This window comes from Pinus tabuliformis, chromosome 7 (genome assembly GCF_031772625.1).
Source record: "Pinus tabuliformis cultivar Carrire ecotype Pingquan chromosome 7, CPIR1, whole genome shotgun sequence".
NCBI classification, from domain to species: domain Eukaryota; kingdom Viridiplantae; phylum Streptophyta; class Pinopsida; order Pinales; family Pinaceae; genus Pinus; species Pinus tabuliformis.
The window spans coordinates 775,406,084-775,420,496 of NC_142293.1; the positions used below are offsets into that span (position 1 = coordinate 775,406,084).

General features: G+C 37.2%; 1 pseudogene across 1 annotated transcript; it reads right to left on the reverse strand.

The window, feature by feature from the left end:
- Positions 1-5,657: 5,657 nt before the first annotated feature.
- Positions 5,658-10,717, reverse strand: LOC149249876 (uncharacterized; annotated as a pseudogene). Its single transcript, XR_016265914.1, has 2 exons — positions 10,021-10,717; positions 5,658-5,781 (listed from the first exon to the last, which is right to left on the reverse strand). The product of XR_016265914.1 is annotated as an uncharacterized LOC149249876 (transcript).
- Positions 10,718-14,413: the final 3,696 nt, after the last annotated feature.

The window sequence follows — 14,413 nt, forward strand, 5'->3', positions numbered from 1 at the left end:
AGATGTGGTGGTGAAAGAGCAGTGTTTGTGAGATTCCAGAGTGGATGTGAGTGTTGATGAAGACCAGTCAAACATAAATTATCCTTATTGTTGTAATATGTATTTTCAATGTTTTCCATGTAAGCATTACAGGAGGGTGTTCGAAGTAATGCTTCCATGTCATGTGTTCCAGGTGTATTACAAGTTGTAAGTTGTCAATGAGTATTCCGAGGTGTTATTCTAGATGTGGTTGTTTCCCATGTGTATGAGTTGTTGTTGTGTCATGTCCCAGTCATAGATCCACTTTCTTAGGATCTAGATTTGCCGAAGTCAGTAATTTGTATCCTATATATATGTAACTTTTGTGATCAATAAAAATATGAGAGTGATTTGTGTTGTGTGTAATTTTTTTATTCTTTCTATTTTTAATAATTATAAAATCTCTTCTCCTTTTATTACTTAAATTGATATTTGAAAGAAAAGAAAAAAAACTTATATAATAAAAAAATCAATTAAATTTATTTTACATAATAAAATTAATAATTGCTATCAGTTTTACTCATATTTAATTCTCACAAATAACCTCATAATTTTTTTAAAATAATTTATATAACAAAAACATATATATTCTTCTTCTTCTTCTTCTTCTTCTTTTCTTCTGAATATGTCTACTCCTATTATTGATACAAAATATTTTTACACCGAGGCCATGGCCTCGCGAAGCTAGCCCAAAGAAGCGGCATGATTACATGTCATAGCTGATCAAAAACCAAAAATTACCCTGCTGATTTTTGCCTTGAAGGATTGCAGGGAACCTGACTATGACTATTACCAAAAAAACAAAAAGCCCAATACAGCAATTTAAACAGAGACCAAACAGCATCCGTGACAGGATGATTAGACCAAGGCAAGTGAACCGAGAAGCACTGCCTGGCACTGGAACTGAGAATAAACTTCAGAAGCACCTGGGACTGCATCCGAGACCAAAAACCATAAGCTAGCGGAGTGCTCCTCTCGCAGGGGAAACCGACATTTTGAGCTGGAGCGCTTATCATGACAGTCAAGTAGAAGATAAGTGAATATCCTTGAGCATACTGATTTCCAAAAAACCATAGAGCGCAAACCTGTTTAAACGTCATGAGATGTGGAGGGCTGCTCTTCGATGATGTGGCATCCATATTCGTGGTCATCATCGTCCTCAGAGGGGTGGCCCTCTTTGCTTGTAGAGCCTCCACCGATAGGGACACTCGGGCCTGCCTGGTCATTCATGATTTGGGATGCCATGCCTTTGCCTGAGCCTGAGGCCTTTGCCTGCAGTTCCTTAGTCACCCCGAGGGAAACAGCTTCCTGACCAGCATTGATCTCGCTAAGCTCTATGGTAACAGAGGCCATGAAGGTGAAATTGCCATGAGTGCAGGGGAACTGAAGCCGAGCGGAATTAGTAGCAGAATTAAAGGAGCTCGCTGCCAAATTGTGCAGTCCTCTACCCCTTCCTCGACCGCTCCTTGTAGCCGGATACCGGTCCATGCAGAAGTCCGAACAGAAAGTCGAGGAATCCGTCGTGGAGGAAGAGACCTGGCAGCCCGTTTGCCCCCGGGAGCTGCCTCTCCTGCAGCTCATCCTCTGGCGAAGTTTCGGCATAACCGGAAGAACAGGAAGAGCCGGGCGACCTGCCAGACTGAGGAAGCAGAGAAGGATCAGAACAAGCTTGGTATCAGCACCCAGATGGGCGGATGGGAGAGCAGAGGACCAGAAGCTGGCGAAATTGCAGGTGTGGCAGTGAGAAATCTGAGGCACCAGCCAAAAATCCACCCATCGAACCAGAGCCCAACGTATCCCCGGGATGGTTCGAGAACGAGTCTCTGCAGCTGCGACGGAGGGACTTGAGCGCAAAGGAGGAGCGACAATGAGACGGGCTGAGGGCACCATGATTAAGAAATAAACAGGCCGGAGAGGAGGGACAGGCTGCAATAAAGCAGCATTAAGATTGAGCGCAGGGGAATTAAAGTCTGGTACTGTGAGAGGCCGAGAGGCGGTGGAGATGAGCCACGCGCCCACCCCATCTGCTATCCACGTACCGATACCGCAATCAAACACCCAGATCCGGGAGAGATAAATCTTGTTGCACCAGGAGAGTGCAGTCGCGTTTGAGTTGTGTATCATTGGAACTATTCAATGGACCAGAGAAGAATGGGAGCTGTTGATCGGCCCCTTGATTAGCCAGTCTGTCTGCTGCCTTATTAGCTGTTCGTCGTATGTGCTTGAAGGAGATATTGTGAGGAGTTTTGAGCCATTCTTCAATTTGTTCCAATCTGCTTAGGAGCCTCCAGCTCGAAGAAATCTTTGCTGCTGAGGATCCTGATTGTATCTGGATAGCAGCCTCTATTAGAATTTTTGAATCCCCTTCTACCTCTAGAGGGAACAAGTTTTATGTTTCTGCTATGCATATACCTTTCCATAGGCTTTCAAGCTCAGCAGCGTTGTTGGTGTCTCTACCCAGCGATCCGTGATAAATATGCAGAACAGAGCCTTCCGCATCTCTAAAGATTCCACCATATCCAACCGGCCCAGGATTGCCCTTAGCCGCGCCATCAAAGTTCAACTTGTAAGGGTGGGTGGCAGGAGGAGACCAGAATTGTGCAGACTCAGAGTGAATTGATGTATTAGGCTTGATATGATCTATGGAGGTGAGATCTAGGTTCCAGTTGGCTAGAATGAGGCGTTCCTGGGGTAAAACTGGCATATCTGAGTCTTGCCATTATCTGAGAGTCAGAGTTTCTTGAAGGTTCTGCTTGAGGAGTAGCCATAGAGTATCAAGAGGCGAACTGTGATTTTTGAAGATCCTATTGTTTCTTTCCTTCCAGATGATCCAGTAAACGAAGCCCGGAAGGAGGTTCCAGAGGGAATTGAGAAATGGACTTTGGAAAGGATACCGAGGCCAGTTCCTGATGGTGTTTACGATGTCTCCCTCCCTTCTACCTGTTCTTCTATTACACTGTGTTGTTCTCTCCCACATTTGAACTGCTAATGGGCAAGTATCCAAGAGATGCTTGATGGTCTCTGAATGAAGATTGCAGTTGGAGCATCTGGAAGGCCCAATGAATCCTCGCTTTTGTAGATTATCCCAAGTGAGGATCCTTTGTTTGCTTAGAAGCCAAAGGAAAGTGGAGACCTTAGGCCAGACGTTTGGTTGCCAGACTTGGTCCCATAGTTGATCCTTTATAATCTGCAGAGGTTGATAGAGAATTTGATATGCTTCCTTGGTAGTGAAAATTCCCTTGGGTGTATATCCCCATCGCACTTGGTCCTGCTGATCAGAAAGTTTAATTTTCCTAAGTTTGAGCTCTTGATCAATCTCATCATAGGTTTCCTCCTGCCAGTTGGCCTGCCATGTGTTTTCCGGTCTCCAAAGTTGAAAACCTTGGGGAGTTTGCTGCTGCCAGAATTGATGGACATGGATTTGCTCATTTTGCTGCATGGTTGCTTGCCACTTGGGTTTGTGAAAGAGAGAGGCAAGTTTGGGAAGTTGTTGCCAGGAATCCTCCCAAAATTTTGCAGTGGTGCCTGAGTGGATTTCCCAGAAGCTGTGCGCTTGAATAAAAGCGTTGTGTTGCTTGGCAGCATTCCAAATCAGCGAGCCAGGGGTGGTTGAACTGAATCGGATTAGCTCCTCCTTTGGACTTCCTGGAGCATATTTGGCCTGCCAGAGACGACCCCAGGGGGTATGCGGTTTAGATATCCAATTCCACCATATGCGCGCACCCATGATGTTGTTGTTGTGAAAGGGATCCCTCAGACCTAGCCCCCTAGCTGATTTCAGAAGACAAACCTCCGTCCATTTGACCAGAGCCCATTTTCTGTTGTGGCCCGAGGAGCCCCAAAGAAAATTTCTTTGAAGATTGCGAATGTTTTTAAGAACCCATTTAGGGGCAGCCAAGATTGAGAACAAATATAGAGGCATGGCTTGGAGAACAGATTTGATTAGGATAATCCTGCTTGCAATGTTGAGAGAGCGATAAGTCCAGGAGGAGAGCCTGGTTTCTAAGTTGTCAAGGAGGGTTCTCCAAGAAGCATGTTTGATAGCAGAATCAAACAGGGGAGCTCCAAGATATTTCGAAGGAAGCTTAGCTATCGAAAAGCCCAAAATCCTGGCTATATTTCTCTGTGTGAGAATGGGAGTGTGGAAGAAAAAGAGTTGGGATTTGGAGGCATTTATGGTGGTGCCAGAGGCTTCTGAGAAGAGATTGAGCAGGAGCTTGAAGGCAGAGGCTTCTTGAACTGACGGATGGCCAAAAAGCATATTATCGTCGACAAACTGTTGGTGAGTGATGGGGGATTGACCATGCAGCGAAATGCCCTTTAAAGAGAGAGAGTTGGAAGCAGAATGAAGAAGGCGGCTTAATCCTTCGGCCATGAGAACAAAAAGGAATGGGGAAAGTGGATCACCCTGACGAATACCCCGAGAAGGATGAAAGGGTGGGGTGGGGGAACCATTTAGGAGGATGGAGAAGCAGGGGGAGGAGATGAGATTCATTATCCATCGCGTCCAGGTAGCATTGAAGCCGAATGCAAGTAAGATGTGTTTAATATAGGCCCAGTTGAGCTTGTCGAATGCTTTGGAGAGATCTAGTTTGAGAATCATACCTGGTTTTTTCAGTATCTTGAGGGAGTGGATCACTTCATGGGAGAGAATGATACCATCCAGAATCTGGTGCCCTTCTACATAGCCTGTCTGCTCCGGCGAAATGAGGAGAGGGAGAAGAGGTTTGAGCCTGTTCGCCACAACTTTAGATATGAGCTTGTAGATTACATTACATAGCGCAATCGGCCTATATTTGTCAGGAGTATTGGATTCTTCCACTTTAGGAACGAGCGCTATGAAGGTCGTGTTTAGGGAAGGAAGGACCCAATGCATCGATCGCGATTCTTCCAGTAGCTCCCAGACTTCTATTTTGATGTGCTGCCAGAAGGCATGAAAGAAATTGGTCGTGAATCCGTCAGGTCGGGCGCTTTACCATCCTTGAGTTGGGCCATTGCATCCTCTACTTCTTGCATAGAGATAGGCTGGAGAAGCCGATTGTTGTGATCCTCATTTATGATTTTAGGAATGTGTTGCGTTATAGTTTGTATAGCTTGATATCTGCAACCCAGGGGTTCCCTAAGAATGTCCTGAAAGTAATCTTGGAATTCCTGTGCCACGTCTTCATGCACCTCCAGATGCTCCCCTTGCTGATTATTGATAAAAGAGATGTTGTTTTGCATTCTCCTTTGAATGGCTGACTTGTGAAAGAATTTAGTGTTTTTCTCCCCATCTCTAAGCCATCTGATCCTAGATTTTTGTCGCGAGAGAGTCTCTTCTTGTTGCCTTCGTGTTTCAATCTAGGTAAGGAGGGCCTGCTCCTATTGCGCATATTCTTCCGTTCTTCCCTCAGAGATGATACATTGTTGCAGAGTGTTCATTTGCTGCTCCAGTACTTTCCGCTGATCAAATATGTTAAACATATATATTCTTAATATAAAATATAAAAATATTTTTTATTAACCAAAAAAATTATAAGACAAAATATATAATATCTATTTTATAATAGAATAATTTTACAATTACCAATTTAATAGGAATTTAGAATAGAAAATTTGCTATGTGGTATTTACTTTATATTGAGTAAATCCATACTTAAAAGGGAGCTATACATATAATCACTCTTTCTTGGCCCCAAAAAATTCTACGGGCATGAACTTTTTATAAAAAAGCCCTGGTATAATGGACATCACCCCCAATATCCACCATTTTCGCGCTTTGACCTGCAACACATAAGTATGTAATTTTATGATTAAACATAGCACAATGTGTAAAAAACATTTTATATATAAAAACAAGAATATATATATATATATATGTGATAGGACGGACACAAACATTTAAAAATTATATATATATATATATATTCAACATCGAGTATTTTAATGTTTATGATATTATGATCCATAAACATGATACACGCTGTTGTATAGAGGGAGAGAGTATAAGTTATAAAAACATAATCAAATGATTATTTATATATATATATATATATATTTTTAAATATGTTATTAGATTCGAAGTCAAAATATTTATAGTAAAATTATACACATTATATATATTTCAATTAAGAATATATAGCCAAATTATATATATACTTTGTTACACCAGAATTATTCTTGAGAGGTGGGAAACCTATTTTAATGGTCTCGTGCTCCGCAAGTTTTGGAACTGTATGGGAATGTTCTTTTTCAGTGGGAGCTGCCATGGGAGCTCAAGTTCGAGAAAAATCTAGGAGCTTTGAAGGTTGTTTTTTTTGGAGTTTTGACATTCTCTAGGGTTGGGGAATACAAAGCTTGTAGAGAAATATGTTGCACTTCCCACAAAACATGAGCCTATGTTAAAAACTTCGCAGGAAGAAAGGCCAAAGACATCCTTAAGACCAATATCCTTAATTGAGAAACTGGAGCAATATCTTGATGGGTTAAGGAAGCGTGTGGCACCTCGATGTAAGAGCGATATCTGGGATGTCATGTTGATGAGTATTTTTTTCGTTGTTTATGTATATATATCACAAAAGATTGTGTGTGCATATTGTATGTGGCAATCAATGCTTAAACATTAGAGTTTCTTTACTTTTTCTCTTAAGAATAACTAGAGAAACATATGTAAAATTGTTCCTTTGTATTTTTAAGCCAGATTGTTTCAAAGATTGGTCATGTGTTAGAGCACTGATAATGAACTTGACATTTTAATATTTTATATATATATAAGGGAGACTCAGGGAGAGAGACACCCAGAAAATATATTTATAAGACTGGTCATGTGTCAGAGAACTGATAATGAACTTGACATTTTAATATTTTATATATATAAAAGGGAGACTCAGGGAGAGAGACACCCAAAGACTATATTTATAAGACTGGTCATGTGTCAAAGAACTGATAATGAATTTGACATTTTAATATTTTATATATATAAAAGGGAGACTCAAGGAGAGAGACACCCAGAGAATATATTTATAAGATTGGTCATGTGTCAGAGAACTGATAATCAACTTGACATTCTAATATTTTATATATATAAAAGGGAGACTCAAGGAGAGAGACACCCAAAGAATATATTTATATATAAGAGAGATTATATATTTATTATTTATATATTTGATATTTTTTTTTAATATTACTGCTTTCGATTAGCTGTTTCCTGTAAGTTTTGGGGAAACCTCTAGTCGTTCTCGACACCCGTACCCAAGTTCCCAATGTTCCCACGTTCCAGAAACTCATGCAACATAGTGTGTGTATATATATATATATATATATATATATATATATATATATATGAAATTTTAGTTTTTAAATAAGTTATAGGTTCACAATAAAATTTATATATAAAATGACTTGGGAAAATGAGAGGCTTTTTATTAAAATTAAATTTAAACTTATATATTATAATTTTTATATACGTTATAAGTTGATAATAAAATTTATATATAAAATGTGCAGAATGATTTAGGAAAATGAGGGGTTTTTTATTAAGTATTTTTATTAAAAAATTATGATATAAATAAATATAAATGAATTGAGATATAAAATAATATTGAGATAATGTATGACTATAATAAGTTATGTAAATTTTTTTATTATGGTTTATTTTTAAGAATTAGTATCTTTTTCTCTTTTCAATTTTGAATTAGTGTGATTAGTTCTTGTTGTTTTCTTGTCGCATAATCTTCATCATTGTTCTTTTTATATGGTTGCCTTAAAAAGGGATCTAGGATCTTTTGAATTTGATTATTCTCTTTTTGGTTGATATGTCTAGTTCATTTGAGTTTGGAAAGTGGTTTAGAGGGATTTTATCTTTGTTGGAGGGTTGTACAGTGATTTCTTTTGAAGATTGTATCATCTCCCTTATGGGGTAAAGGGGTAAAGGAGAAATATTCATGTCTTCATGGTTAAGTGTCTCTTTTGAACGGGGCACTACTTGGCTTGTATACGAGGCATAAGGTCAAGTAGGTATTGGATGGTCCTTGTTGATTGAATGACGTGCTTTCATTGTTCCATCCTACAAAGTGAGTTTTGAATGATTCAATGAGATCTCCTTGATTGTCCAACCTCAAAGGTTTTGTTACCATGGGTGGTAATTTGCTCTATTTCAAAACTCCACTATAATAGAAAGTAACTTGTTCATAATCCAACTTCCGAATATAAGGACATTCTTTGACGATTAGTTTGATTTTTTCTGTCTGTATAAAAGTCCATGTCTATACATATGTGAACAAATGTAGTAGTATGGAGGTGCTTTGTCACATCAATTTTAAAATGGGATTTCCCTAACCCATTTCCAATATGACTTAGGAAAATTTGGATGTTTGACCTAGAAGTGAACCATGTATAGAGAATCTAACATATCTTTAAAGGTTAGAGACGAAGACTCTATGTAGAAGCTATATTTTCCTTAAACAAGAGCCAAGGATTGAGAATTTGACTTTTTATCTTTTATGATGTCAAATTCTACAACAAATAAATCTTTTGTAGGGGTAAATATAAGTATCATTCTCAATTTTGGTTTATAGGTAAATCTATATATAAGTAGTATGGAGGTGCTTTGTCACATCACTTTTAAAATGGGATTTTCCCTAACCCATTTCCAATATGACTTAGGAAAATTTGGATGTTTGACCTAGAAGTGAACCATGTATAAAGAATCTAACATATATTTAAAGGTTAGAGACTAAGACTCTATGTAGAAGCTATATTTTCCTTAAACAAGAACTAAGGATTGAGAATTTGGCTTTTTATCTTTTATGATGTCAAATTCTACAACAAATAAATCTTTTGTAGGGGTAAATATAAGTATCATTCTCAATTTTGGTTTATAGGTAAATCTATATATAAATACATTGTCTATAAAAAGTTCATACCCAATGACTAAGCAAGACGTCCTATATTGACCCTAGATGGAGTGAAAACTCCTTAGGGCCACCTACTCCTTGAGCCTAATCAATACAAGCTGAATTTGGCTTTTTATCTTTTATGATGTCAAATTCTACAACAAATAAATCTTTTGTAGGGGTAAATATAAGTATCATTCTCAATTTTGGTTTATAGGTAAATCTATATATAAATACATTGTCTATAAAAAGTTCATACCCAATGACTAAGCAAGACATCCTATATTGACCCTAGACGGAGTGAAAACTCCTTAGGGCCACCTACTCCTTGAGCCTAATCAATACAAGCTAAGCATGTCATTTCGGGGAATTGAACCTGGCTCATGAGGGAGTTAACAACCCACCTCAACCACTCGGTCTACCCTTACTTGACATTTTGTAGCATCTTTAGAGATGACTATGGAAAATAATAAGAGTATGCAAACCATAAAGGAGTTTGATTTTCCCCTACTATCATTACATTCTGGAAACAAAGACTTTTCATTGAGATAGAATGAAGCAAGACGGCTATGCAAACCATGTGGGCTCAGAGGAATCCCATTGCCCCTTAATATCTTTACATCCTAGAAAATGAGACTTTTCATTGGGATAGAAAAGATATCTACCAAAAAGGAAGAGAGAGATTAGAAAACCATTTTTGGACTATAAATTTTAAAAATATTCCAAAACAAAAATAAGATTAATTCACTTAGATTTTAAAATATTCTGAAATCTGCTATCAACTTAAATTCAAAATATTCAAAATAACAAGACAATTCAACCTAACAAGTCCAAGCAAATAAGGCAACGCAAGATTAGTTGCAAGTCCAAGCGAATAAGGCAACGCAAGCTAAACTAATGTAGCCACTATTAAATTTTTCAAAAAGGGAAATGCTGCAATAATTTGGTGTTATTAACCATGAAGCTTCCTACACATAGGCAGAGGGGATTTGCATCGATTTGGGAAGACCCAACAAACTATTATTTTGACCATATACCTGAGAAAACCCCCAACAATTTACAGCTAAATCAGAATCAGCTGGCAACATATATGCATATGCATAGAATGGTATAAAAGCTTTATTCTTACCGTGGCGCTGCTCTGCGATACTTCCGAGGCCAGGCCACCATCCTGATGAACAGAAGACTCTATAATTGGCGATAGCTTCACAGCACTTTCTACGTTTTTACTGTATGTCTGTTGAGAATAATTCAGAAGGGAAGCCATGTCTTTTTTCTTCATTATCACCTTCAATCGGACGCCACTGTTTCCTGCACCGCTATCTGATTGGGTCGCTGAAACAATCTGGAAGCCGCACCTCCGTTGCAGAGCCCTCACTTTCAATTCATTCAATCTGGAGGTTGCGCTCACGTTCGTACTCGGCGGAATCGGAACGAGACAGTAGATTTTTCCAGTGTGGAGGCGCGTAGTGTGATGAAGAGGCTGAGTATGAAGAAGCCCAAATCGTCTGACAGCCTCTGCGTCGAATACCTAGTGGCCAGGGTACTCGTGGGCAATTTCGTGAACGAATAAGGGACCCTGCAATTCTATGGTATCCCCGTTCACTTTCATCAATTTTATGGGGCGCCATGGACACAGGTTCAGTGAGGCATAATTACCCATGGCTGGATATACCGTGGATATTTCACAGAAATTGAATAATTCTGCGCCCCGCACATTTGCAGAATCATTGTGCGAGGATGTGGATTGTAAGGCAATCTTATTTTATGATTTGACATGGGCGGAGGATTCAAGATTTCGACGTTTCTAGAATCTTGAGGCCTGGAAATATCATGAGCCCCACATGAATGAATGAATGAAGAATAGGTTGCTTGATGCATCTCATCTTATCTCGTCTCAATTGGGATTGATAAAGAGATTTCGTCTCGCTGAGCCTTTCACGCTTCGTATTCACTGACCACCGATACGAGCGGTGGAAGAAAATCAGTAGCAAATGTAAGTATTTATTTGCAATCAGTTTAAAACATCAGGAGTTTGTTTTTAGTGAGATTTTTTTCCAAGTTTTTTTGGTGGGTTTTTCAATCTAATTTCTCTAAAATCTTGCAGGAATTTATTGAAATCACCAGTTTGATGGGTAATCTTGCACAAGAGAAGTGCTCTAATAGCTTTTCAAGGTGCTGAATCTATATCTACAGTCAACAAACCAGTTTAAATAACACAAATCAAGATTTTACCTCAAATTTTTCACGGTACCGGAAAGTCCAAAAAATCACACTAAAAACAACTCCAAACATATATATATATATATATATATATATATATATATTCCTATGTAATTAGAGAGCACTTGCAAGTATTTAATGATGAGATAATTTTGTGTCAAAGAGCTTAATATCTATTTCTAATCCAAAAAATCACACTAAAAACAACTCCAAACATATATATATATATTCCTATGTAATTAGAGAGCACTTGCAAGTATTTAATGGTGAGATAATTTTGTGTCAAAGAGCTTAATATCTATTTCTAATTCCTCGTTATAAAATTATAGTTTATTTAAATCTAAAACATATCCAATATTATTTTTTTTTTCCTTTTAGTTGATAAAATTGTAATTTTTAATTTTTTGAAATTAAAAATGTTTTTTTCTCTATTTTAAAATGTTGAAATGATATTTTTTTAATAAGACTAACAAACTTTATATTATTAATTTAATTTTTTTTTAGTTTTAATATATATATATATATATATATATATATATATATATATATATATATATATTAAATTTTATAATTTATTTTTCAATGTAATTATTTTTATTAATTAAATATTTACAATTATTTTTGTTTAGTAAAGTTGGCCATTTTATTACCAAAATAAAGCATTATAGATGATAGTTCTCTATACTACTGGCTTGCTTATTAAGAAGCTTGAGATTATATATATCTGGTTTAATAGTTTAGCAGATGATTTATTTTTTTTTGGCCAAAATCGATACGTAGTTCCAAGAATTCACAAACATAGAGGCTCTTTTCTACAGAGCTATACAAACAACACCATAACAAAAGGAGACCACCCATAAGCAATTATGACTTGAAGTAGAACTTCCAAGTAACTTGGAGGTTGCACAGATAGTGTAACATAAGTTGAGCAACGTTGAGAAGCCCCACTGGTGGACCACAAACAATAGTAGCCACGAACCTCGAACGACTGTAGCACACCAACTGGAGCCCTTGACATCCCAAAGGAGATGAAAAAGAATTACATGAAGCCTTGATAAAAGGCTTTTGTCCACTTTGATGCCCACAACTCACGAGGCGTAAGCAAGACCCATAGTGGGAAAATTGAGCCACTGGAGGGTTCATTGAAGGAGCAGCAAGAACTGAATGAAACAAAGGAGCACTACTATAGAAATAACTCGAAATTTGCGGTTGCTAATGAATTCATACTGAAACCAATAGACACAAATTTCTTCTACTCACTCTATGGAAGGGAACACATACAATAGAAACACATGCAATCTTTCAAACACAATGAACACAATATTTTTCCTAGGGAACCCAACTGAGAAAAATCCCTCCGATGTTTTTTATTATATCATATGAGAATATAGATCTATTATAATGACTGAGCTTCAATCTTTGGAGATCAACCCACACTGCAATACTAATCTCCTGCTCTTGAGTCTGCTCTAGCAAATACTTATCCAAATCTAGGCCTCCTACTCCTCCTATTTCCTTGTGCAATTCCTGGGGAAATTAGCTCCTAAAGAATAGGAAAAAATCCTATTTTCTTGGGCAATTCCCAAGATAAAAGCCTCACCTATTACATGCAAACATTGTACACCCACTAGTATACAATAATGATTACATTGATGCCATTTTCCTCCCCTCAACTAGGCAATTCAAATTGCATGCATGACTAGGAATATTTTTAGTAAATTGACTAGTTAACTAAGAGATCAATGAGCTAACAATAGTTACAACTACTCAATTGAACTCCTAGTGACTCTATTCATGACTAAAGCTTAGATAATCGAGTTTCACTAACTATAAGTCCACTAGAGTGCTAGATCTTAGCAATCAACTCATGCACAACTCTACTTCTTTCCCAAAAACTCGAATTAAATGACTTAACTAAGTGACTTGGTTATGTCACTCTTGCTAACTGCAACTCAAGTCATCTTGTTGATGTGGAAATTTAAATTTCTCCATTTGACTAAGGCACAAGTCAAATGAAGCCTTTTCTTGCTACAATTTAACAACCACAAGTGAATCTTGAGCAATAGCAACCCACAAACCTTCGATCTATGTGATGCTCACAACTAGCAATATGGATCCAAGTTCATAATTGTGAGTAAGGAACCACTGAAACCCAACAAGAGAACTATTGTGAGACTGAAGCTTTATTAGAACATCCTATGGACCAAGAGGTAACAGAGTACTCTACGTGAGAGTTGAAACATCAATGATAACCTTGGGTGTTAGTTAAGACCCCAAAGCCACCATGCAATTGCGGGAGGCTATAAATTGCCAATCAATAGGTGGATGGTTATACTGACCCTCTAGTTCTGAGAAAACCAATGTAGACAAAGATACGGGCCAGCCAAATGATGTGTGGAGACTATCATAATTGCAGACATGGCGACATGAGCAGGCAGGGTAGAGGCACAAGGCATTGTTGTCACCGATAACGGATTTACAGGAATGTTCACCAGGTTTAGAGACATGCTTGAAGAAGGACGCCAATGAGCCATGACGCCATCTCCAACGATCGTCGAGGTAATACTCTCTGCACAATAATTAGGCGACATGATTAACTAGCAAGCCAAGTAAGGGACGACATACGACGACAAGAGACAAGTTAATGAAACCCTCGCGCGAGAATTAATCAAAGTATGTGAATGCGCAGGAGAGTATTAATGATGAGCAAGGTAGTCACCTGCCCCATGTTTCGTTGTCATGGAATCTACACATGTCGAGTTCAAGCACTCTCTAAGGGAAAACATTACAATTATTAATATCTTGTAAATTTCAAAATATTATATTATAATAGTAAATTTTATTTTAAAAATAAATTTCTCATTAGATATTTAATAAATTCAAAATCAAAATAATATCTTTATATAATTATTATTATTAAATTTATAATCATTCACTTGATTTTATCGTATTTTTCTAATATTTAAAATCTTAAATCAAAATAAATAATTTGCTTCTTTAGGTCCAATAGACCAAAGTTTAGTCTCAACGGAGGTTAACCACCACCATCATCATCATCATCAAATTTATTTTTTAAAATATTTATTTTTATTAATTAAATATTTAAAATTACTTTATTAAATCAATAATAAATCTATATTTCAAATTTCAAATTTTATGAAATTAATATATTCCAAATTAAGATTTTATTTTTTAATATAATATTCAATTTAATATCATTTTCATAATCATTTACTATTTTCAATTCCTTTGTCATATTTAGATGTAAAACCCATCTCATAATATAATAATTTTGAAAA